Here is a 25,997-nt window from a genome sequence, read left to right as displayed (position 1 = left end):
AATGACGGCGGCCCTCGCCAATCGGTGCTTAGGAACGGCGGAGCCGGCGAATGCCCACCAATCGCGGCTCGGGCTGAGGAGGCGGGACCACGTCAGGGCACGTCGACGCTCAAATAAACTTTATTGTCAGCTTCCTGGTTGTACAATAGGCAGAAAGCGGCTGAAAAGCCAGTTATCCCGTTTTCCGGGCCAGGTTCCTCTTGCTTTTCTTGTCTTCCTGATAGAGCAGGCAGAGAATAGTCAATGTAGAATTTTTATTAGCCATTCCTCCCATTGGGCCATAGAAGTACTGTTTAATATTTTTAATGTGTTCATTCATTCATTTATTATGTGCCTCCTACATAATAGATACTTTTTTTTTTTAAGATTTTATTTATTTGAGAGAGAGAGCGCTCGCTAGAGAGAGCACGAGCGAGCGGCGGGGGCGGGGGGGTGGCGGGGGAGGGAGAAGCAGACTCCCCACTGAACAGGGAGTCCCACTCCAAACTGAAACCCAGGACCCTAGGATCATGACCTGAGCTCAAGGCAGACACTTAACCGAGTGAGCCACCCAGTGCCCAACAGGTGCTCTTCTTACACTGCTAATTCAAAGACTTTCAGCAAGGTCCCTTTCAGACTAGTTGGGAGAGATCCACAAGTAAACGTACAACTGTAACACTGTGTGATGGTTCCAGACATCACCACCAGCTGCGGAATCTGACGCCAGAAACGGAGCCATCCTTTACTACCCCTCACCCCTAGTCATAGCATCTCATAGATCATCCATTCCTGTTGTTCTCTCATGTCTCAGATCTTCACCTCCGCCCACCTCAAATCAGGCGTTTATCATTTTTGCAAACTCCAGTGATCAGATTTCTTAGGGTCAGTCTTGCCTTCTCCAATCCATTCCCTCCCACCCCCTTCAGCAACCATAGTGCCTTTCTCAAACAAAAACCTGTTTATAATTTTTTAATGGTTCGTATCATTGGGTGATTCCCTGTTGCCTTTTGGAAATAGTCAAAAGTACTGTACTTAAGACTGATCAAGTCCCTGTCTATTTTCAGACATTGGTGAGAAAGCAGTGAGCAAGACAGACCAGGCCCCCACTTTCACATAGTTTAAAAGACCACCGAGGGAAGACAAACGATAAAGATAAACAAGCATAAACTATGGCTTGAAGATGGCAAGGAGTTCACCAGGCAGTCAAAGGGTAATGTGTTTTCAGGGAGGCAAGGAAAGAACAGCAGCATGATCCAGAGTCTGGAGGGCAGGAGAGAGTAACAGCTGATGTGACAGTGGACAGAGCTGGGGCCTGATCAAGAAAGGCTTTTCATGGGGTACCTGTGTGGCTCAGTGGGTTAAGCCCCTGCCTTCCGCTCAGGTCATGCTCTCAGGGTCCTGGGATTGAGCCCCGCATCAGGCTCTCTGCTCAGCAAGAAGCCTGCTTCCCCCTCCCCCACCCCGCTCTTTCTGCCTGCCTCTCTGCCTACTTGTGATCTCTGTCTGTCAAATAAATAAGTAAAATCTTAAAAAAAAAAAAAAAGAAAGAAAGAAAGAAAGAAAAGAAAGGCTTTTCATGCCATGCAAAGAGGAGCTACTGAAGTTCTTGGGAGTAAGCCAACTCTATATGTTTCATTTCATTTCAACAGATTATTATTTAACACTGTATTAGCATTTGTGGGGCATATAAATAAGGTATTTTCAGGAGGTTTAATAGCAAAGATAGATATGTAAATAAATACTTATAATCTAGAGTTAGAAAGTAATAATTCATGGGAAATACAAAGTGTGCTGTCAGATCAAAATACAGGTTTCCCCCACCATCTAAAAGTAGAGTGTTCCTCTGAAAATTTTTGTAAGCTATAAATGGTGTAAGCAAAAAAGTATTTACCATTAATTTACATGGAAAAAAATTTTAAGTGTTCCCAGACCTCAAAAATGACCTCTCTTAGGCTTTTCTGATACCTTAAAACACATCTCACTAATGAATGTACAGAATAAACTAAAATAAAGCACAGATGCTCACAGATAGTTCAAAGCGCTGAGGCTTGATGCAGAGCTGCTGACTGTGGTTCCTGGGGAAGGGGGCTTGGTGGTGCCACTGTTGCTGCTGTCTCTAGGATGGCTCACTGCAAAACAAATGTTGCAAACTATTTTTGCTTTTCATCTTTTATTGTAAAAGCTAAAATCCCCTTTCTTTCAGTTAGCAAAAAAAAGGGGCTGATAGAGGTCTTTTGTAATGGTTGCTCAACTGCCTTCAGCTCAGGTCATGATCCTGGAGTCCCAGGATCAAGTTCCTCAGCCGGCGGGGTCTACTTCTCCCTCAGACCTTCCCCCTCTCATGCTCATTCTCTCTCTCTCTCTCTCAAATAAACAAATAAACAAATAAATAAAATCTTAAAAAAATAGTGAAATAGTGTAATGCAAACTTTTGAAAATCAGGGGATACCTGTACAGCTTTAATGAGGCACAGTGAGACAATCTGTGTTTTCCAACTAAGCTGTTCAAAGAGAGAATCAGGAAAACCAATTTCAAGACTGTCTTGCCTCAACTGAAATTTGATCAAAGCTGCAGCAATAGGCATATACTGTGGTATATGTATATATATACGTGGTACATGCTGGTTATATAATTAATGAAATACTAGTGGGGAGGGGCACCTGGGTGGCTCAGTGGGTTAAGCTGCTGCCTTCGGCTCAGGTCATGATCTCAGGGTCTTGGGATTGAGTCCTCTGCTCAGCAGGGAACCTGCTTCCCTCTCTCTCTCTCTGCCTGCCTCTCTGTCTACTGTGATCTCTCTGTGTCAAATAAATAAATAAAATCTTTAAAAAAAGAAAGAAAGAAATACTAGTGGGGGGGGAAAAAAAAGAAGAAGAAGAAGAAAAAAAATGAACCAGACAAAGAAGGGAAAATAATAAAGGAAAGTTTATATGCAGTTGGAAATAATGGATTTCTTGAACAAGTAGGGAAAAAGCAGTTGTTAAGATCTGTTTCCTGGAATTGACCCTTTAATGCAAAACAACAATAAAAACAATAAAAAATTAAGTTGTTTGTACCTGACTTTGTTTATTTCAGGGCCCTAAGTTTCCAGCCATTTGGAATCAACCCCAACCACCCCCAACTGTAGAGCAGTTGGAAGAGGATTCAGACAGAGTGCTGAAGGGATCCACAGACTTGAGTAGGGGATAAAGCTAATTTTGGAAAAGAAGTATAATGGGTTCTAAGTATTCAATCTCTTTTTTACAAAAAGTCTTTTGTCTTTTTTCCCTGCAATGGAAGGAGTCCTTTGGCCTATCTTGAATGAAATGTCCAACGGGAACTGAAGCACAGACAATTTCATTTCTGAAGACTAACCCCTCTATGCTTCAGGAAGGAGAAACCAACTTTTACCATCAACTAACCTGAACTTCAAACTAGCAGTTGATCTGGGGTTTGATGGGTCATGAATCTATCTGTTTAATTATTCAGCAAAGCTGCTAAGTCTCATCTGTGTGCCAGACAGTCTTCCAGATACTTTGGATGCACCTGTGAACCTATACACGGAAACCCCTGCTCCCAGACAGCTTGCCATCTGGCAAGGGAAGACAATATTATTATAAATAAGTACATTATTTAGTATTTTAGAATGTGTAAGTCCTCTGGGAAAATCATAATGAAGTAAGAGAAGTGTGGGGTAGAGGTCAGGACCATGGCGGGCAGTGGGAAATGATGCAGGTTACAGTTTTAAACAGGATGGTCAGGTTAGGCCTCATTAAGAAAGGACAGTGCAGAGACAGTGCAGAGATAAGGGAGTTAGCTACATGAATGAATGGAGGAAGATAGTTTGAGATCAAGCACTTGGGGCAAATGTGACCTAAGAAAGATTTATAGATTTTTAAATAGTTGAAAAATCACAAGAAGAATAGTAGTTCATGGCCTAGGGAAGTTGTATAAAATTAAAACTTCAGTATCCTTAAATAAAGTGGTAATGGACCTTAGCCACACTCATTTGCTTATTGGCTGCTTTGTTGCCACAAGGGCCGAGTGAGTGGAGTAGTTGTAGCAGAAACCGTATAACACACAAACCCTAAAATATTTGCAAGAGTTCACATGGTTTCATAAATGCTGGAGTGGCAATTTCGCCATTATTACCAGGCCAACACATTATCAAGTAAGATAACAAATCAGAGACACAGGTTATTCTTTGAAGGTTATTTTTGCAACATTTCTTTAAGTCTTAGCTGTTTTACTAGACCCCATTGTTTGAATTATTCTTCCAAAGACAGTGAACAGAACAAGTTGGTAACACTTAGGAATACACACAGAAGTCTCTATATTATACAGAAAAACAAGTTTGATGTTCTAATGAATGTTATCAGTTTAACGCCCCATTAAGTCAGATCTTTTTTAACAAGTTGTAAATGTTAAAGACGTCTCTCCTCCTCCGGGCCTACCAACAAGCAAACATCTCCATCTCTTTCTGAGACTCTTTTTGTTAATGACTTGCTTTTTCTTCTTCTTCTTAATTTAGATCAGGCACGGGAATTGCATGATTTAGCATGAAAAGCAAAAAGCAAGCCAGTAGAGCTCAATTTGAATAGTAGAAACAGAACAGGAATGAATAGGAATTTCCTTAGTCATACAAGGATCGTGAAGCATTCATCTTCCATATTTGACAGGGCAGGGGAAAGGCTTGCCTAATAATGAAAACAAAGAGAAAACAGACCAAGAGATAGAGAAAGGCAATTTCTGAAAATGGCTTGTGAGGGCCTACACCCAGCTTTTCAGATATGTGAACCCGATTTTAGTGCTTGCACCGGTTTGGGTTGGGTTTTGTCACCTAGCGCTGAAATAGTCCTGGGGCACCTGACTGGCTCAGTCAGTAGAGCACGTGAGTCTTGATCTCAGGGTTGTGAGTTTGAGCCCCATTTGGGTATAGAGATTACTTACTAATAAACTCTTAAAACAAAACAAAACTGAAGCAGTCCTAACATGAGGACAGACTCCAGGAAGAGCTAAAAGAGATGACCTACAGAATTGGTGGGACTCAATGAGGAATGAGAAGGAGATAGATGGCTTAAAGGTGACCTTGGAAATATCAGACATCACAGGTTTGAAGAACAGTGGGTGCAGGCATAGAAACAGGAGCACTGGTAGAAGTGAACCAGCTGGCGAGGCTCGGGAATCAAGTTCAAGTTGAATTTGAGGCGATGGGAGCTGTAGCCTATGTAGGAAACCTCTACATGTGCCGTTATAACACAAACATTATTTTGAGCTGAAAGCAATTAGAAGGAGCAAACCTATCAAAATCTCCCCCTTTTGTACCTAAACACAGGGCATAAATTCTCTTTTTACAGAGACAGACTCCTAGCAGCCCAGAGATGCAACAGAGGAATCTGCCAACAAAACTTACTCCATTTGTTTCTGCTCATAGATTTACCTTCCCACGGTTTGCTGCCCTTGGAGACTACAACTGCTTTGTCCTGTCACTTTTTTACAAACATACTGTGCCTTGTTGAGAATGCTGCATGAGCTGGAATTCGAAGCTTCCATTTTGTTTACTTTTGATTTGGCTTTCTGCTGTGTGATGTGTGCTGCATGTACTAATACAGGCATACCTCGAAGATATAGCAGGTCTGATTCCAGACCACTGCAATAAAGCAAATATCACAATAAAGTGAGGTGAATGAGTATTTTTATTTCCCAGTGCATGCAAAAGTTATGTTTATACCGTAGCCCATTGAGTATGCTATAGTATTTTGTCTAAAAAAAATATATAATCTTTTTTTTTTTTTTTTTAAGATTTTGAGAGAGGAAGAGAGTGTGCATGCATGAGCTGGGGGGAAGGGAAGAGGAAGAAGCAGACTCCCTGCTGAGCAGGGAGCTCCATGCGGGGCTCCAGCCCAGAAATCCGATCATGACATGAGCCAAAGGCAGATGCTTAACCAACTGAGCCACCTAGGCACCCCTAAAAATGTATAATCTTAATTTAAAAATACCTTAGTTAAGAAATGCTAACCACCAACTAAATGTGACCATCAGGTCACTTTTTTTTTTGCTGGTAGAGGGTCCTGCCTCAGCATCAATGGCTGCTGACTAATCAGGGCGGTGGTTGCTGAAGGTCGGCGTGGCTGTGGCAACTTCTTAACATAAGACAGCAATGAAGTTTACCACATTGACTGACTCCTCTTTCATGAATGATTTTTTTCTGTAGCATGCTTGCTGTTTGATAGCATTTTATCTCCATTAGAACTTCTTCCAAAATTAAACTTGGTCCTCTCAAACCCTGCTGCTGCTTTACCAACTAGGTCTGTGTCGTATTCTAAATCCTGTGTTATCATTTCAACTCCTTCACAACTTCTTCCCCAGGAGTAAATCACAACCACACTCTGCTAGCTTCCAACATTTCTTCTGCAGCCTCCTCACTGCACTCAGCCTCCCCAGGACTGAAGAGAGTGAGGGTCTGGCTCCGGAGTAGGCTTTGGCTTAGGGAAATGCTAGGGCTGGTTTGATCTTCTATTCCGACCACTGAAAGTTTCTCCTTATCAGCAACGAAGCTGTTTTGCTCTCTTGTCATTCATGTGCCCACTGGAGAATCACTTTAAATTTCCTTCAAGAACTATACCTTTGCATTTGCAACTTGGCTAACTGGTGTAGGAGGCCTAGCTTTCAGCCCACCTCTGCTTCCAACACGACTTCCTCACGATGCTTAACCATTTCTAGCTTTTGATTTAAAGGGAGAGACATGCAACTCTTGCTTTCACTTGGACACTTAGAGACCATCGTGGGCTGACTGTTGGCCTAATTTCACAATTGTTGTTTCTCAGGGAATAGGGAGGCCTGAGGAGGGGGAGAGAGACAGGAACACAGCAGGTCGGTAGAGAGCAGTCAGAACATAAACAACATTGTCAATTAAGTTTGCCATCTTCTGTGGCACAATTTGAAGTGCCCTGAAACAGTCAGCAACATCAGTGATCACAGACCACAGGTCACCATAACAAACAAATAAAAAAGTTTGAAATATTGCGAAAATTACCAAACCGTGACACAGAGACATGAAGTGAGCAGAGTCAGCTGGAAAAACGCTGCTGAGAGACTTGCTTGAGGCTGGGTTGCCACAAACCTTCAATTTAAGAAAAACAAAAAACAAAACAAACAAAAAAACCCTGCAGTGTCTGTGAAGGGTAATAAAGAAGCACAATAAAACAAGGTATTCCTGTGAACTGTTTTCTCCTGCTCATCTTTTTGTTCCTGGGATCTCAGCCAAGACCTCGGAGGGTAAAGGGAAAACCACGTCTTCTCTCGTACACCCACACACACTCCTGAGACCCAGGACTGAGCTTCAAAGAGTGGTCCAGACTAGAGAGGTCCACGGGAGAGCCCTCCATGTCAAATTGTAGTTGAAACCACTAGCATGAGCTCCCTGAGAAGCCATGAAAAGAAAAGAGGGGTGATGACTGCAGGAAAACCCAGTATACCCATTTGAGTGGGTAGGAGAGAGTCATGGAAAAGTTTTCATGAAAAAGTGGTTGGAAAGATAAATGGTAGGAGGAATCCATCATGTCCCAAAAGACAGAAAGGAGAGAGTTTGGAGAGGCAGGGCAGGGCAATGGAGTCAACATCTGGGGGACAGAATTCTGTGGAGGCTTCTTAAAGCTATTAAAAAGCCACCTTTGAGGGCTTGAAAGCAGGTGAGAAGGGAGAGATTACGATGTCATATAGTAACTAGCACACAGTCAAACTGAGGTAGTCTGCTTTATAGGCTCCCACTGCCACTCCATCCCTCCCCTCATCACCCCAGTGAGCACTCGGGCAGATTAGCTAACTCTCAGAGGCAGCCACAAAGGCTTGGCCATTTCCCTTGTTTTCAAATCTCTGAGAACAGGTCTTTCTCCAGGACGCTGGGAGTTGGCCTAGGGCTACTACTGCAGGGATCCTGATCGGGCCGGAAGGTCAGGGTTCTCGAAGGACCATGGTCATCTGGTAAAAGGCACTGTCCTATTGGGTAGGCTCCAAATTCACTCTGGGACCAGACTTCCCAGGTACCTTCCTGTGAACCACAGCCCTGGAACTCAGCCAGCAAGCAGCAAAGAAGGCAGTGGGCGGTGAACTCCTCCAGATTGGCCCGGACCTCACATAGGCTCTCACACAGGAGGACATTTAAGGGAATATGGAGAGTTGCCAGCCAGCAGACACAGCTGGCCTAACCACATTTGTACTATCTCTTTGTAATCTGTCACTTTTGTGACTGTACTAAGGCCCGGTTGGTCCCCTCTCCCTGCTCCTTCATTGGCCCATTCACCTCTACAAATCCAGGCTGAGTTCAGTTCAGGATGGACCCATTTTTCTTATTGTGGTAGTCATTACTGATTAAAATCCATCCTAACCACTCTAATTAGTGTCCAGCTTCGTTTTTCTTTGACTCAGGCCAGCAGGACCTTGGAGGACAGGGCCAGAAGTCTGGGTTTCATTCTCAGTGTAACAGAAAGTCCATGAAGGGCTTAAATAGGGAAGGCAAGCTGGGACATGGGTTCTACGATCCCTCTGGGTGCTGCGTGCGGAACGGACTGTAGCCAGGAAAGAATGACAGTCAGAGACCAGTAAGGCACGGGGTGGGTGACCATGCAAGCTACGCCCAGTCTCTAGGACATCATAATCTATCAAGAGGGGATTAGCTGTTGCCAGTAACCTTTTATGCTCTTTCAGCCGTCACTGTGGGTGAGTTAAGAGTCATTCCCATGAACTATTTGCCTCCCTGCCTCACCCATGTATTATTCAGCATTGCTGGAAGAGCTGGATTTCTATTTGGGTAATTTTTCAAATGTAGAAAAATAAATTCTAAGGCTGAGAGAAAGAGAACATTAGAACAGCTGGGATCAGTCAGGACACACTATTTCCCAGCTCTCTCACTGTGTCTCTTAATTCAAAGAGATTTTCCTATTTCCCAGTGAGATGCTGGTCCCCATTCCTCTCCTCGGCTCAGGAAAAGCATGGTAATTTTCCTATATGCTTTTCCTTTTACAGAGCTCCTGGAAAATACTGCCAAGGCACTGCGACATTGAATACTAAGGGCAAATTTTTTCCTCTAACACTTGAACGCTGTCTCTATTTTTCACGTTTGCTGGGTCATTCCTGATTTTAGTTTTGGCAAATGAGAACAGCAAGCAGCCTCCTGGGAAGTTAGTGCTTGGTACCTAATATTCCATGCTGGGCATGGGTGTTAGCAAGTGCAGGGGACAGGCCGTCTCTCCTGTCCTTTCCTCTCCAGTAAAATCAGGCAGTCTTCCGGCGGCACTGCTGGAACCCGAGACCTGACTTCATCAGTCCCACTAATGACTACACAGAAATAAATAATTGAGATAGTTAATGAGGGTCTGAGTTTTTTTCCCAATGAGCCCAACTTTCTGGCAGCTGCTATCATTTTCACACCCTTGCATCAGCGTCAGGAAATATTTAGGATTTGGGTTTTTTGATGTGGGTCTCTTTGATAGGGCCCCTGGGAAATAAAGTACATCCCAGCCTTTCTGCTCCAAGCATCGCTGGAGAAAGGGAAATAAAAGCAGTGCACAATGTGAACCCGTTTTCTGCTTTGAACCTCCTTTCTACACAAGGTAGAAGCTAAGTCACATGTAGGATCTCTCTAAAGGGTGCACCTAAATACGAGGGTGGGGGGGCTTCTAAAATGCTAAGGAGTGAGGGGCAGGTGGCAGATCAGTTCAATGTTCTCCTTGACCTCCACTGGGATGTTCTCATCTCTGGCCATACTTTGTTGGTACACAATCACTGCTCTGCCTGCTTCATGCCCGCTCTCAGGTCTCTGGCTACTCTATGTCTTGTTGCCCTCCATTGTTTGGGAACATCTCAGGGCTCCTGCCCCATCTAAGTGACAGGACCCCCATTCCCATGGATGCTGGGACCCCTGGGACCACAGCTTTGATTCTCTGCCACAGCCAATGAAACACAGTAAATCAGCCCTACCTGCTTACACTGAAGTTGGCACCTGGTGGCCCACATGAAGACCTCAGATCCGTTTTGTCTGATGTGTTTTGTCTGACATACTGATGGATGAAAAAACATAAAAATTAGAGCCATCACAAAATTCAGAAGATTTCATACATTTCCCATCCTTCTCCCATCTTTTTCTCTCTCTTGGCCTTCTCGGAGCCCCAAAATAGACTTATATCACTTTAAAAAAATTGCAAAAAAAAAAAAATCATCATCCACAACATGACTGAATCAATCAGTTCAAGCTTTCTTTTCCAGTTCTGCTTCACAGGTAATTCTATATGATGCTAAAGACCCCAATTCTCTAAACCCCATGTTTCTCAAACTTTGTGGTAAAGGACCAATTTTTAAACTTCTAATCTATCACATGACAGAGACCTGTGTACAGTAAGGGTACACACTTGCAACTAGCAATAAGTTCTGGAGAGCTAATGCACAGAACAGTGAATACAGTCAGTAATACTGTATCATAAAAGTCAAGGAAGCTAAGAGACTAGATCTTAATTGTTCTCACCACAAAAAAAGAAGTGATAATTATGTGATGTGATAGAGGTGTTAGCTAATCCTATTGCATTACATAAACACACCAAACCTACATGCCCTATACGCCTGAAACCAGCATCCATCTTGCCCCTTCAGGTGGAAGAATTACCGTTAGATGTCTTATCACTCCCAAGCTCAGCCCAAACGACCAAGGAACCTAGAGGAATTGCAACCCCACTAACTTACCAGTAATTAACCAGCACGACCTTAGAGATATAGTCACCAAGTGTACCTAATGAATTCTCTAATATAAAGAAATCTTCTCAGATTCCAAGTCTCTTGAGAGCCAAAGTCCTCAAAGGACCAGACAGCAGTACCAGAGAACCTGTTAGGACGGTATCATGGGCATCCCATCAACAGAATCCAGCTTCTCAAAAGATCCCTGCCCAAATTTTGCCCTTAAAACCCCTCCACTTGCAAGCCATCAGGGAGTTCAGGACTTGTGAGCATTAGCTCCTTTTTCTCCTGGGTGAGGCCAAATCAATAAACAAGCTCTCTTTCTTCTCTGCAAAAGCTCGGTGTCCATTTTTATTGACTTGCTGTGCACTGGGGAGCCAAACTCTCATTTGGTTCAGTGACACACCTTAAACTTACACGATGTTTTATGGCATATCTGAATTTTAGAAGCAAAAATTTAAAAACCTTGAGCTATTATAGAGAATCACAGAAAAATCTGATGAACAAAAGAAAACCACAGCTCTATTTATTGTTGCCAAGTGAAATTTGGCAGTCTGATTATCCTACCTGAATTATAATGAATGTTCAGACATCTTGAAGAAGGACATATAAAAGCCCCGTAAGTAGAATCTGTGTGTTCTTTGACCTTGGCACATGTTCACCCAAGAATGGGAATTCCTGATTCTTTTTCTGTCTTAAAAAAGGAGGTGGGGAGAGGAACTCAAGAGAATCAAGAGATCCAAAAGCCACGTTACTCATGTGGGTGCGAGAGGGAGATGATCCCGCTTCAAGAGACTGTTCTGGGAAAAGAAGAGCTCTCGGTGCTGCTGCGGGGAAGGAACCAGCCAGTTCAGGAGGGATCCTGAGGACACATTTAAAATCCAAACTTCCCATTCAGGGCCTCCCTGAAGTTGAGGGAGGTCAGACCATTTCTAGGTGTTGAGGTTTTAGGTTGATTTTGAAAATTAAGGAACTCAAAGCCTTGTAAAAATTGTGGTATATATTAAATGTTTAATATACACCAAATCACTACTTCTGTCTGTCTCTCTCCCTCTCATTCTCTCTCTCTCTCTCTCTCTCTCTCACACACACACACACACACACACACACACACACACACACACACATATGTAGCCTGACGTGGAAATTGTAAGTTTGTATGTGAAACTGTTTGGGATTCAGCCAAGATATGGGGGTTCCGGTTATTTGTGGCTGTTTCCTTCTTTCTGCCCCCCAAATTTTGAATATTTGCTTCCTAGTCTGTCTTGGGAACCATTTGCAGCCATTTTGTTGTGTGTAGTCAAACATTCCCCAACATTCTTATTCATTCCAATGGTTTTATTTGCCATACATTTGCTTATTCTTAAACATACACCCTCAAGTCTGGGGAAATTATTAAACTTTCCATGCCTCAGTTTCTGGATCTGTGAAATGAGAATGATAATGGCACTTGCCTGATAGGCTTGTGAACTTTAAAATTTAATTAATATATGCATGAATGTCTACTGTACATATACTATACATGCATACGTGTACATATATGCATACACACGGTGCACACAAATTTGTAGGCAGTGACATACCTATCATATGCATGTTTTATGTACATATATACATGCATATAGGTTTGTATGTTAATTCATGTGTACAGATATGCATATACATGAATATACAAGGAATGTCCTTTTATGTATATAAACTGCTTACAACATAGTACACATTGTATTATTTTTTTCTCATGTTCAATGCTTGAACCACCTGAATCAATAGTGATTTCCTCTCTTCTCTGTTCCTTTACACTTACTCCTCTCTCAACCTAGAATAGCCTCCTTTTGTCCCTCCATTTGGCTGTCTCCCTGACTCGGATCAAGTCACCACCTTTAGGTGGCCTTAAATCACCTTCTCTCCAGTTAGGTATCCCTTCCACATGTGCAACTCCCTTTGGCATTTCACCACTCCATGATATTATTTTTTTTTTCACGTAATTATTTATCTGTCCCCAGCACTATACTGTGAACTCCTTAATGGTAGCATTTGTGTCTTACTGCTTTGGTGTACTCATCTTCTAGCACAGTCTCTAGGCACAGAGCAGGGCTCACAAAATATTTGTTGAACAAGGGCAATCTAAAAAGATCTAGAGGCAGGGCTCACAGACACATGTGTAAGTGTGGACCAGTGACCCCTGTGGAGAGCCTGGGCCATGGACAGGAGAGGAAGGAGGACACAGTGTAGGTACAGTGGGAGAAACCCTGTATTTCCCAGGTAGAGAAGGAAGGGGGCAGGGATAGCAGAAGTATGGCCAGCTTTGCAGGTGAGGGCCCTGCGTACATTTTGCTGTTCTTATCTCTGCCCCTAATTTGACTGTGATCTTGGAAAACAGCTTTGCTTAACTTCAACTTCCTCATCCCCAATTAACTACTCTACCGGGCATGACATTTAGCTGGATCAACTTTTGCAGCAGAATGGACTACTTTGGGCTGGGTCCCTTCTACTCAGCAGTGCCACGCCTTCCTGGTTGTTAGTTTCAAACAGCCACCCTCACCCCTTGCTACATGCTAGGTATAAATGTCAAGTTGCTTTCCTTTTCGTCTTGTACTTTGGTACTTCGTAAATATTACGAAGTACTTGTAAACCACTTTCTCATTTTTCCTATATTCAAATTTTACCTACACTCATTTTTGGCTCAACATTTTTATTTACATTCATCACTTTTTATTTATACCTTAAGCCTTGTTTGAAGCAAAAATATTCTTAAAGTCATGAATTTGATATGCAAACGGCACTTTTGAATACACTTAAAAATAAAAATATAACTGTAACAATGTATGATATTCATTTGCGTGCTTTCTAAAATGATCTTGGGTGATGGCATGCTCATTACCTTTTGGGGAATCTCAGACACTGGTGGCTCTCAAAGGGGGAGGTCCCTGGTCACCTGGGAACTTGTTAAGAATGCAGTTCTCCAGCCCCACCCCAGAGTTACTGACTCGCAGATGGAGGGTAGGGCCAGCAATCTGTGTTTTAACAAGTACCCCCCCTCCTTATCCCTCCCTCCCGCCCCACCAGGTGATGCACTCAAGATTGAGAACGGCTGTCAGAGAACTTGGGGCACTCCTGTGAGCTGACCTCCTCTACCCAGGAGTCTCTAACTCAGACCCTTTCCCCAGCTTTGGCTCAGCCCCGACTCCCTTGGGGACCATTCATCATCCTGGTTCCGCCCCTGACACATGAACAACAGCACAGACGCACCTGCTTTTCCTGCAGCTGGCACAGCCTTCACTGGAACAATTTCCTTCCTGCTTTATTGTTTCCCAATCTTTCAGGCATTGAGTTGATTAAATTCAGAGGAAGAAATAGGTCAAATCCTCTGTTCCATAAAAAGAATTACCTTCTCTGTCCTCCTCATTTTGTCCTGTGAGGTGGGGTAATCTTTTCCTTCCCTTTTCTCAGCATGGTCTTCTACGTTGTCAAGGTCCCTCTCTATAGGGCAGGGTGGCAGGAGGACCTCAGGTGTGTGTAGGTGCCCCAAGAGGTGTCTCTGATCTCTGAGAAAAACCACTATCTCTGAAGGGAGAGTCATAGGACCTTATAAGCCATCTTGCTTTGCTCAGCCTTTGATACGGCAGCATATCCATTGATGGTGGCAGGACAAGTCCAAAGACCTAGAGCGGGGTTTTTGGAGGGTCCTTGGCTTTGTGCAGGATGGAAATCAAATGTGAGCCAGCAGGAGGCAAAAGCAGAGTTTGCTGAAAATATGTACAGAGAGAGATACAGACAGAGCATCTGGGACACTCGGAAAGGGAAAGAGGAAGTCTCGTCTTTGCTTGGGCTCTGGGTTTTTTTTTTTACTGATTGCCTGGTGCACTTGTCCTCTCAGACATCCAGAAACATGTCAGAATGAGGACAAGATCCAAGTGGACATCGTAAGTCACCTATTCCCTGAAACCAGGGGTCTCGTTGAGATGTCTAGCACCAGTGATCTGAAATACGCAGGATAACTTCCTTCCTTCCTCTGGTCTCTCTCAGCTGGTCCTTCCTTAGATGTTATCTATTCTAGAGAAATCATTAACTCCTTGTCTCTTACAAGGAGGGCATCTACTATTTGCTTTACAAGACATGTGTAGAGTGAGGTGGGGGTGCAGGCCCTGGCAAGAATAGAAGCCAGAAAAGAAGCAGAGGGGTAAAAATATCCAGCTTTTCCCCTCCTGGGGGTCCCTTCAGTTTCTCTGTCTCGGTATCACTGTTTCCTGCAGGGGCTTCTTCGTCTCCTTTCCATCTCCGTTGTCAGTCATGCTGATTTCAGCCAGTTCATGCGTCAGCTTCCTACCTGCCAAGGAAGCCGAATCATCTTGTCTGCTCCACGCCCACCTCTCAGAGCAGCTCTACTGTGGCATTCCCTGGGTTATCCCCATCCTCTGAAACTTCCAGCCAACAGTTACAAAGCTGAACATACCAGCTTTGAGGGGAGGGGGAAAAACATTCCCTCTACCTTTCTGAATTCTTGGCTGGGGCCCCTATTCCAAAACACAGGTTAACAAAAGAAAAACAAACAAGTTTATTAGCATGTATGTCTCATATATATGTGGGACATACCCGGGGTGGCGGGGGGGGGGATAAGAAACTTTCCAAGAGGTGGCTTAGAACTCAGGCTGAAATACCATCTTCAGCTTGAAACACAAAAGGGTATGGGAAGGACGGTGTACAGGGATAACCAGGGAAAGTTTGGTCCATCAGAGTCTTATTATGCAGATTTAAGTTGGTGGCTTCCCCACAGATACAACTTTTTAAAGATTCACTCATCCCTCCCTTCCAGGTATAGAAGGGAAAAAACCCTCACATATGCAGGTTTCTTTTATAAATGTAATTTTCCCTTACAAAAGGGTAACATCTACTCTGTTTTCAGAGCTTCTCCTCTGTCTACTGTTTCTTAAAATAATCAACTCAAAATAATCTTTATGCCAATGGGGCCTATTTGGGGATGGCAAATTCTCACCCTTCACCTTCTACAATAGCCCACTTGTTTTCTTGCCTTTCCCATCTCAGTGAATTGAACCAAAGTCTGCTGCCTCATCCGAGCTAGAAATACTTGCCTCTTCCTCATGCACATTCAGTGGGTCAGCAAGGCCTGGGGATTCTGTGCCTTCATTCTGAATCTTTCTTCCTTGTGCCCTGAAAGCCACGTTCTTAGTGAAGGTCCTCAGTCTACTGAGACAACAGCTTCCAGGCTGGTCAGTCCTTTTGGCACCTGACCACAACTCGGCAGCTGAAGGAGATTTTTAACAACAAATCTATAGCATGGCATTTCCCTGTTAAAACTTTTTCTGCTACCACCTCCTAGATAAAGATCAACACTCTCACAAACCAGACCCTTGAGCACTTGACCCAAACCTCTTTCCTGCATTGTTCCCAAAGCATGTTGGAGTCCAACCACACAAAACCATTTGTCATACCCAGAACACAGGAGCCTTCCTGCCTCTGGGCCTGAGAGACCTTCCCGTGGGACCTCCTTTCCCAGTTTGGTGATTTCCCACCTGCCCATGAATCCCAGCTCTACTGTCAACTCTGTAGATTTTCCTGTCTTCTCCCTGCGTCCAGCCAAGCCTGGTCCTTGTCCCCTGTGCACCTTCAGTAGCTCTTAAATGAGGGCCCCTTCTACTAGAGGGGGATATGGTGGTCTCTCATTTGCCTCAGCACCCCTGGGGCCCAATGCAGACACCAACCAATACTGCGGCAGCCTGTGGAGATCAACCCCTTGCCAGGCACTGGGGAGGAGAACATTTTACTCTACCCTCTTAGGTTACCTAAGTCTGAAAATTAAGCTGACAAGGACACATGAACAGGAGAAAAACCTACACATTTTTTAAATGTTTAGGTGTCCAAGATAAGTCTTCACCAGAGAAAAAGGTAACCAGAGCAGGAAGCTTTTATGTCATTTAGACAAAGGAACAGTGACTTCGTGAAGAATTGACAAAACAAAGAGATTTAGGCCTCAGGGTAATCCAACTAGGGCTTGGTAGTTCTTGGAAGATAAGGGTGAGTTTAACAAGATTTGTTTGTAGATTGCTCTGATCCCATCTCTGTGGAGTCTGACTCCAGTAAAAGAAGAATTTATATCCTGCCGCTAGTCAGAAAAGCGGGAGTTTTCCCCTCTGGGTTTGTTGCTAACTGCCTTCCGCTCAATTTTTTTTGAGGTTTACGGATTTATTTTATTTTTATTTATTCTTAAGATTTTATTTATGTGAGAGAGAGAGAGAATAAGTGGGAGGGAGAGAGGGAGAGAGAGCGAGCCTGTGCTAGTGCACGGGAGCAGGGGAAGGGGAAGGCGGGAGGGAGAAGCAGGGGAAAGAGGAGGGGGAGGGAGGAGCAGGCTCTTCCCTGAGCAGAGAGCCCGATGTGGGACTCCATCCCAGAACCCTGGGATCATGACCTGAGCCGAAGGCAGACATTTAACTGAGCCACCCAAGAGCCCAAGGTTTATTGATTTATTTTAGAGACAGAGAGCACTTGCACATGGTGGAGGGGGGAGAGGGAGAAAGAATCTCAAGCAGAGCCAAGGCCTCAATCTCTCAACCCCAAGCCAAAATCACTCAGGCACCCGCCAAATAACTTTTATGTCAAAGAGATATATTTTGGGGGGTGACCTATCCTGGTTTCCTTCATGGGCTACCTCATAGCCACAGAGTCCCACATCTAAAAATGAAGAGTTGTAAATCCAGCTCCAAACCTAACAAATCCAGAAGCCCAGAGCAGGCCCAGCATTTTGCCCAAGTTCCCAGGGCACCAGCTGTGCCGCCATCCAACCCACACTGGGTTTCTTTTTTTTTTTTTTTAAAGATTTTATTTATTTATTTGACAGAGATTACAAGTAAGCAGAGAGGCAGGCAGAGAGAGAGGAGGAAGCAGGCTCCCTGCTGAGCAGAGAGCCCAATGTGGGGCTCGATCCCAGGACGCTGGGATCATGACCTGAGCCGAAGGCAGAGGCTTTAACCCACTGAGCCACCCAGGCGCCCCCCACACTGGGTTTCTTAGACAACATGTACCCTCTTAAGAAGCTGAGAACGCAAACCCTCTATCCCCAAACCCCACAGCTTACTGTCTGCACGAACGGTCCTCACTCTTCTGTCACCTTCCTTAGCGTAACTTTACGAGTCCAGAGACTCTGACCTTGGAAAAGCAAAGGAGCAAAACTTTGTTTCGTTATAGAAATTCTGGAAAGTCTTGTCAAATCATCAGCGGATCATCACATTCCTAGATTCCCCTTACCTTGTTGCGTCCCCCAGTCATAGACTAGGATAATCCTTACCCAAATCCTAACCCAATCCTTACCCAGTCCTAACCAAACCTCCTTCTCCCCACACGGAAAGACCTACCTTAGGGGCGTGTGGCTGCTCAGTCAGTAGAGAATGCGTCTCTTGATCTTGGCGGTTCTAAGTTCAAGCCCCAGACTGGGTGTAGAGATGACTTAAACATAAGACAATCTTAAGACAAAACAAAACAAAACAAAAAACACCCTACCTTAAACCAGACCTCAGCGTCTTTATCAGACCATCCCCTTTCCCTATCGAGACACTATCAGACTTCTGTCTGGAGGTCAGCAATAAACTCTTCTTCGCCTTATTAACAGGTTGTTTGGGAAGCTGGCAGTCAACAAGGATTTGTCTTCTCCAGGCTTCTCCTACCTAACAAGAAGACTGTTAGTTTGCGTTCAAAGGTAGTTTGGTTCTCTCACCAAATTCGACAGTGAAATTCTTTATCTTTAGAGATAATGCCGGTGTGCTTTGAGAAGCCTGACTTCGGCACTGAGACGGCGATGCTTCCCATCTCTAGATCCAAATCAGCCTTTGGCTCCTTCCCAGCGGCCAAACCCACCTGCGGCTGGAAATGCGATGACGTGGTGCCTTCTGAGAATTTACCAGCAGAGGGAGCTCTTGAAAAAAGAATTACTTGGAAGCCGCTTTTCAGGGACTGGAAAATTCCCACACAGGAGGCACCACTTAATTTTAATTATTGTAATTAATGGTAAATGCAAGTGGAGCTTCCACAGGACATAAACCAGAACAGGGACAGAGTGATAGAGGTGCCAATGGCGGGAAACCCAGCGGAGAGCCTTCCCAAAGTGGTGCTCAGATGAGGATTTAAAGCCTCTAGTGGGGGTTGCTTCCTTACCCAGACTCCTGCAATAATAGAATTTTCCCCCAAGTAATTCTGAAACCTGCCACATTTAACTCGTGCCACATCAAAGTCGAAACTACTTACTCTGGGGCTCCTGAGAAATTATTCTCGACATTCATGCAGAAAGTCCCCCTAAGCCAGGAGCTGGCAAAAGTTCTTCTGGTAATAATAGGTATTTTCACTTTCACAGGCTACGCAGTTTCTGCCATAACTTCCCAAATCTGTCATTGTAGCTCAAAAGCAGGCACAAAAATTACACAACGTATGGGTGTGGCTGTTTCCTGACAAAACTTCACTTATGGACCCTGAAATTTAAGATTCTAATTTTCACAATTCACAAATGTCACTCTTCTTTTGACTTTTTTTCCCCCAAACCCATTTAAAAATGTAAAAACCGGGGCGCCTGGGTGGCTCAGAGGGTTAAGCCTCTGCCTTCAGCTCAGGTAATGGTCTCAGGGTCCTGGGATCAAGCCCCACAGCGGGCTCTCTGCTCAGTGGAGAGCCTGCTTCTCCTCTCTTTCTGCCTGCCTCTTTGCTTACTTGTGATCTCTCTCTCTCTGTCAAATAAGTAAATAAAATATTAAAAAAAAAAAAAGTAAAAACCATTTTTAATTTGTGGGCCATCACAAAGACCAGATTTGGCCCATAGACTGTGGTTTGCCCAACTCCCGCTCTAAGCCATCCCTTGGCCCAAACTTTTAACTCCCTCTGTAATTGCAACACCTCTTCTCTGACAGAATATCTCTGTGAATTTTTCTCCCCAAGCCTATCCAGGAATATCCTCCAAGAACGATGAAGGAAACAAAACAGTCCTTTGAGGTCCTACTACGACTGAGCCGAAAGCTGTGGAAAATTCCGCCCTGGGTACAGGGGTTCATTAAAAACAAGTGATTTTCAAGAGTCGACACAGCTCACTGCTTTGTCTGGTGTGACGATTTGCTGCAAAACGCATGTTTTGCTGGGGAGGCTCTCCTGCATCAGCTCTGAGCGAGCAGAGAGAGTGTAAGCAAAGCCACATTCACCGTGGTCTTGGACGTGCTTGTGACTGAACTTCTTCAGTGGCTCTTTCCTTCTCTGTAAAGTGAGAGGATAATACTCTCTATCTCTCTATCCTAAGGGACATTAAGAAGGATGCCAAGAAACTGATATGTAGCAGGCACTAACTGGACGGTAGCTTTCATTACCCAGAAGATAGAAATGACCCCTCAGAAATACTTCGTCAGTGTACAGGAACCAGCATATGCTCCAACGTTAGCACTGGGTTATACAGTGCTTTAGTCCATCTGGGCGGCTATTATCATGGAATATAATGGAATATAATGTCCATTGGGGCTGGACACCAGAGCCGGGGTGGATTATAAACAGAAATGTATTGCTCACAGTTCTGCAGGCTGGGAAGTTCAAGGTCAAGAGGCTGGGAGATTCGGTGTCTCGTGAGGACCTGCTTCCTGGCTCACAGGCAGCTGTCTTTTCTGTGTCCTCACGCGGTGGAAGGAATGAAGGACCGTTCGGAGTTTCTTTGCTAAGGGCACTAACCTCATTCATAACTTGATCACCTCTTAAAGGCCAAATACCATCCCATTGGGAGTTAAGATTTCAACAGATGAGTTTCGGGGGCCACAAACATTCCGTGTATAGATACGGTAATATGAATGGATGGTAAGATCCTGGAGATTAGGGAACACACCAAGTTCCTCTTCTTCTGACTCGCTTACTCATTGCCTGGCACCTAAGGGAGAAACACCTGTGCCTTGATGGAAAGCCATGCATCTCTCTGAGCACATTCTTCCCACTTACCTGATTCTGATCCCATGGGGTTCTGCCCTTTTCCTGCCTTTGAGCTATTTTAGAGCCCTGTGAGTTATGGATAACTGATAGCCATGTGAAATGCTTCTTACTTTACACATGCAACTCAATTCTGTCTTGGGGAGGTTCAACTGACTTCCCTCTCCCTTTGTGAAAGTAGACAGTTTTGTACCATTTGCAAATTCATTTCAGTATTTCTGATCTGCAAATATCTCTGCTTTTTGCCGTCTGCTTTGAAACAGTTTGGAGCGTCTACCTGATTTCCTTATCAATAATGAGTTAAATAAAACCTTTGACATGTCTGTATTTTACACCTGTGTAACTCATGATTTTTAACTATTCTGTGGAAAATTATCTCCTCACACACCATTTAATCATGAATCTGAATTCAGGAATGTATTTTTGGAAAACATTTGAACAGCATCCTAGGGGATAACTTAACACATTTCTTGTCCTTTTGAATTATCTCCTCTTATATTCTTATGTTCCACTTATATTCTCTTATATTCTACTCAGGACTCTGACACTAAATAGTTATGACTTTGAATGACACGTTTCCTCATCTGCAAAACAAGAGGTTGGAGGAGAAACATCATAAAGTGGCAGTTTTCAAACTTTACAGTTGAAGGAACCCTTCACACTTTTAAAATTATTGAGAACCCTTGAATGATTAAGGCTTGGCTTATGTGGGTTACATCTATGGCCATTCATCACATTGGAAATTAAAACAGAATTTTTTAAAAATATGCATTTACTAATTCATTGAAGTAACAATAACAAACCCATCACATGCTAATAAAATAACATTTTTATGAAATGTAACTATGTTCTAAAACAGAAAGTACAGTGAGACAGACGACATTTACATTTTTGCAAATCCTTTTCTTGCTTGGCTTAATACAAGTGCTGGATACTCATATGTGCATTTGCATTCAATCTACTGTGACGTCAATATTACGTAGGCTCTAGAAGCTCTATTGTACACTCGTGAGAGAATGAGAATAGAAAAGGCAAATCATCCCATAGCATTATAATTTTGAGCGATCAAACCCACAGAAAGGATTTCAGGACCCTCAGGAGTTCTGGAAATATTCTTTGAGACCAGCTTTTGTAAAGACAACGAAGATGTCCCACAGGTGGAAGCAGTGATTTTTTGATGATGGGATGTACCAGTGCATCATGCAGACCCCTTTCTTAAAGCGACAGTTTGCTTTTGCGAACAGTCTGGAACAGTAAGCTTTTGCTCATGTGTGTCCTTAGGCAAATGCAAGAGCATCTGTTGCTCTGTGCTGGGATCCTGTGTGACAGGCTATGGTAGGATGTTGCATATTCCTGGAGTAGGGACAGGAAATGAGGTGGGGGTGAGGAGGGGAAAGGGAATGGGTACCTTTTTTATCTCTTTCCAAGAAGCTCTGGGCGAATTCTTGAAACTGCATTTGCAAGGGCCTCTGTCCTGAGATTCTTCCTGATCCCTTCTCAAATCAGGGCTTTTGGAATGAATCCCTGGAAGCCTCCATTGCCTCCCACACCCTGCTTCTGACCCTAGGAGGGTCACTGGGCTCTGAGATTACAGGCAAGCAGTTGTTAGAACAGCAGTTGGAAAGGGAAGGGATTTTCCCTTCCTAAACACTTCGGACCTTTCCCATCACTCTTCCTTCATGGTTTTCCCTGCATGGGCTCCTCCAAGCAGGAAGTTATTTCTTGTGCAAGTGACCACGTGATGACAGTGAAGAAAAGGCAAGGATTGACAAGAAAGAGTTCCCGGATTTCGTCTTTCCAGAAAAACAGTCCAGAGGTTTGATATTTACAAAAAATCTACTCATTCTATGAATGAGAACAGATTCAGAACTTTCTAATAGCCTGCTTCTCAAGTACTGGCCTTCCAATATCTACGATGAGATAGTAATGAATGGTTAAACTTTGGGATCAAGACAGATGTAGGTTCTTATCCTTGATCTCCACTTGATAGCAACGGGAACTTGGGGGACATGTCAACCTTTCCAGATCTCAAAGTCCTCAGTGTAAAATGGAGGCAAATTAGTTTGAATGTCTCCTGAAACTGACCCTGGATCAAGACCTTGGGGGAACATAGTTGAATGGTGGTGAGGGTTATCTCAGAAAGCAGAAAAGTAGGAAGTAAAAAAAAAAAAAAAGGAGACAGATAAGAAGGGAAAAAAAAAACCAATAGGGTGTATTCCTGGGCTGGTTACTATTCTGGACAATTGAGGCTCAATCCTGCCAGAGACCCTCTGAGAAACAATATGAAATGTACCCCCAGAATTATCCTCTGAAGGGTGGGTGCCAGAGACAGTAATCTCCTCCCTCATTGGTTGAGGACTGCCCTGGGGGGTGGGAGGAATGAATTTTCCCTGGGAAAAATGAATCTTTACTGTGGCTGAAATCAAAGTGGGTCACAGGCTGTGACATGAGGCACATAAGATATCTGCTCTGGGAGACAGATGACATCCATGTCATAGAGCCACCATGAGCATGAAATGCAACAGTATCTTAAAATGTTGAGCATTGTGCCTGGCACACAGTTAAGTACCCAATCAGTGTTGGCATGATCGTTGCAGCTGCTATTATGGTGATCATCCTTGTGACCATACTCATGCACTTTCTTGAATGAGAGACATGGGGTTAACTTGATGGCTTAAGGGGCTCCAGGAATGATCTATAGTCCATAGCCTATGTCTTCCATACTACAGCCTCTAGGATTTACCATGACCTACGGCCAATTGTGATTATCACGGTACTCTGATTTTCTCCTTTTTTGTTTGTGCATGTGTGTTTTGCCCAAATCTGGAATGAAGATAAGGTACATTCTCTCAGTTGTGTGGGGTGGTAAAAAGGTTGCTAGCATGGCCCCAAAGCACCACTGTCTAATCACACTTCCTGTAACGATGGAGATGTTCTAGATCTCTGCTATCCTATATGGTAGCCTCTTGGACACTTGAGATGTGGCTAGTGTGGCTGAAGCACTGAATCTTTGCTTTTATTCCATACTACTTAATTTCTGTCTCAGTTTAAATAGCCACATAGAGACCCAGGAGAGGCCACTTAAGGAGAGTGTTCCCAGCACATCTTGGACAAGATCCTGCCCCTGGGCCTGAGATGAAGGCCACGTGGCCAGGGGTGTAATTCACCTGGCCCCTGGGCCCGTAGGTACCCACTAAATCTCACTTCTGGTTTGGAGGATGGTGGTGGTATCAATGGGGCCAAGGGGCTGCCGGCGGAAGAGAATGGAGTCCCGACAACACTAGCCAGCACTGTCTCGGGGGAAGCGAGACCACGAGCTCAGTGCAGTTTGGATCTTGGCTCTGTGCACAGAGCCAGCTGCTGACCATGGTGCAGCAGGGAGTCGCCTTATTAGTTGCTGCTGGCAGCCTCGCAAGACCAGCATTTACTGGTTGCGCCTCTGCCTTGGCCCACTTCTCTGCAGGCACGTGTGCTGTGCTGGACACACAGTACTTGGCAATGATATTAACGTCCCCCACTGTGGTGTGAGGCCCTGAGGGTTGTTCACCTGGGGTTTTCTACTCTCAAGGAAATAAAGATTTACCCATAAAGACAAGATTTTCATATAATAAGCACAGATTCCAACCTCGCCACCCCCCCTCTCCTCCCCTCAGCTTCCTGTGTTCTACAACTGGTCATTCCGATTGGTAATTGACTGTTTCCTGGTTTCCTTCCTCCATTAAACCACAAAGCACATGAAGGCACGCATGCGGTGTCTACCCCAGCACATGCCTCAAGCACAGTCAAATGCCCAAATTATTTGAGGCTGATGACAAGGGCAATAGGAGTTGAGAGGAAGAGAAGTATTTCTTGAAGTCATTCACTGACAATACGGAGTTTAGACGAGATTTGAAAAATGAGAAGATTTATCTACTTGAGGGGCTGAGTAATGGCATTCCAGGGGAGTAATGTCATAAACCAAAACATGGAGGTAGGATTGAAAATACTATATTTATGGGAGACTGGATGAACTGCAAGGAAGTTTAGAAAAGAAGGTAGAATTAGTAGGGTGATACTTGCCTCCCCAGGGCTGGAGTGTGGATCTGCTGGGTTGGGAAGAGCACCACGAGGCACTGCACTCTGGTGTCTGAGCGTGCTGGAACTGGAGGGTGCCTCCAGGAGTCTGGCAAGGTGGGATTAGCATCAGTTTTTTCTGCCTTTGACCTTCCATCTCTCTCCCCCTAGTGGTCTTGCTTCAATCTCCTTAGATCTGCTGTTCTGCCCCTGTGGTACAGTGACCCCACCTCCATGCCTGGGTTCACAAATCAGATCCAGCCAATGAGAGTCTGAGTGTTGCAAGGACACAACCAGGGACTTATGCTGGAGCTGTTATTATCTTCTGTGATTGCTCAGCCAGTGAGAGCAAGCCTGGAATCACTGATACTATATTGAGGCTGCAGGGAGAGTCCGTCTGAGACTTAAACCAATGCAGGGGGAAGCAGGACCAAAGGATAAATGAAGACATCTGATGACATCATCTTGGCACCTGGATCCAGCTGAACCTGAAGGGGGACCTCTTTCAGAGCTCTCCCATTATTAGCCAGTTTCAGTTAGGTTCCTGCCACTTGCAACCAAAGGAGTCCTGACTAACGAATACCTGGGGTCAGTGGGATGGTTCAGAGTGGAAAGTGATGAGGAGATAAGCCACACCAGTAGATGTGATAGGAATTCAAATGTGAGGTACCGAGGGTCTGAACCAGGGAGTGTGAGGGCTGAGAGGAAAGGAGGTGAGTCAAGCGGTGAGAAGGAACTATTGAGAATTTTCCTCTCTTTGAAAGTTGTGCAAGCAGTGTCTAATGATTCTTTATCACCTCTTCCTTCAAGATGCCTTCATACCCTCTCTCTTTCATTCAGTTTTGACAACTTGGTGAAGCAATGAGGCAGGTATTCTTGTCCCCATCCTATAGTGTGGAGAAGTCAGAGGCTTGCCCAAGGTCATGGGGGAATTCTGGGGCCTCGCTCTGATGCTCTAGCTCATGCTAGTTGGACTCCTACATGGGTACAGTATGAAGTCACAGGCACCGTCTCTCTGTCACCTCAGGATGTAGGTGCACCCCCTCCCCCAGGACATGGAGAAACAGTAGGAGTCCTTACCAAGGCAAGGCCCGGGAGCCCATGACCCTTTTCATTAAAAATAAATTCTGCCTGAGTCTCCTGGTTCTAAATAGAAGAAAATGTAGATTTGGGGCAGAACCGAAGGGAAAGGGATTTCCCTTGGCAAATTATTTGCAATTTGTGGATTGGAGCTGACCCAGCTCCAATTCCCACGTCATTGTGAGAGCTGTCTAAAATGTGACCAGCTTATTAAAGAACCAGAG

General features: G+C 44.4%; 1 long non-coding RNA gene across 2 annotated transcripts; it reads right to left on the bottom strand.

Annotated features, from left to right (window-relative positions):
- Nucleotides 1-5,956: 5,956 nt before the first annotated feature.
- LOC116591386 lies at nt 5,957-19,245 on the bottom strand. Of its 2 annotated transcripts, XR_004285990.1 has the most exons (5): nt 18,413-19,245; nt 18,054-18,161; nt 17,777-17,847; nt 9,937-10,016; nt 5,957-7,081 (listed from the first exon to the last, which is right to left on the bottom strand). It is a non-coding gene; the product is annotated as an uncharacterized LOC116591386 (long non-coding RNA). The 2 variants fall into 2 exon arrangements; XR_004285991.1 differs by lacking the exons at nt 5,957-7,081; nt 9,937-10,016 and adding an exon at nt 15,205-15,946.
- Between the last annotated feature and the right edge of the window lie 6,752 nt (nt 19,246-25,997).

This window comes from Mustela erminea, chromosome 5, assembly GCF_009829155.1.
Source record: "Mustela erminea isolate mMusErm1 chromosome 5, mMusErm1.Pri, whole genome shotgun sequence".
NCBI classification, from domain to species: Eukaryota; Metazoa; Chordata; class Mammalia; order Carnivora; family Mustelidae; genus Mustela; species Mustela erminea.
The sequence above is the reverse complement of the archived record's forward strand: the minus strand, read 5'-3'. Positions and strand labels throughout refer to the sequence as shown.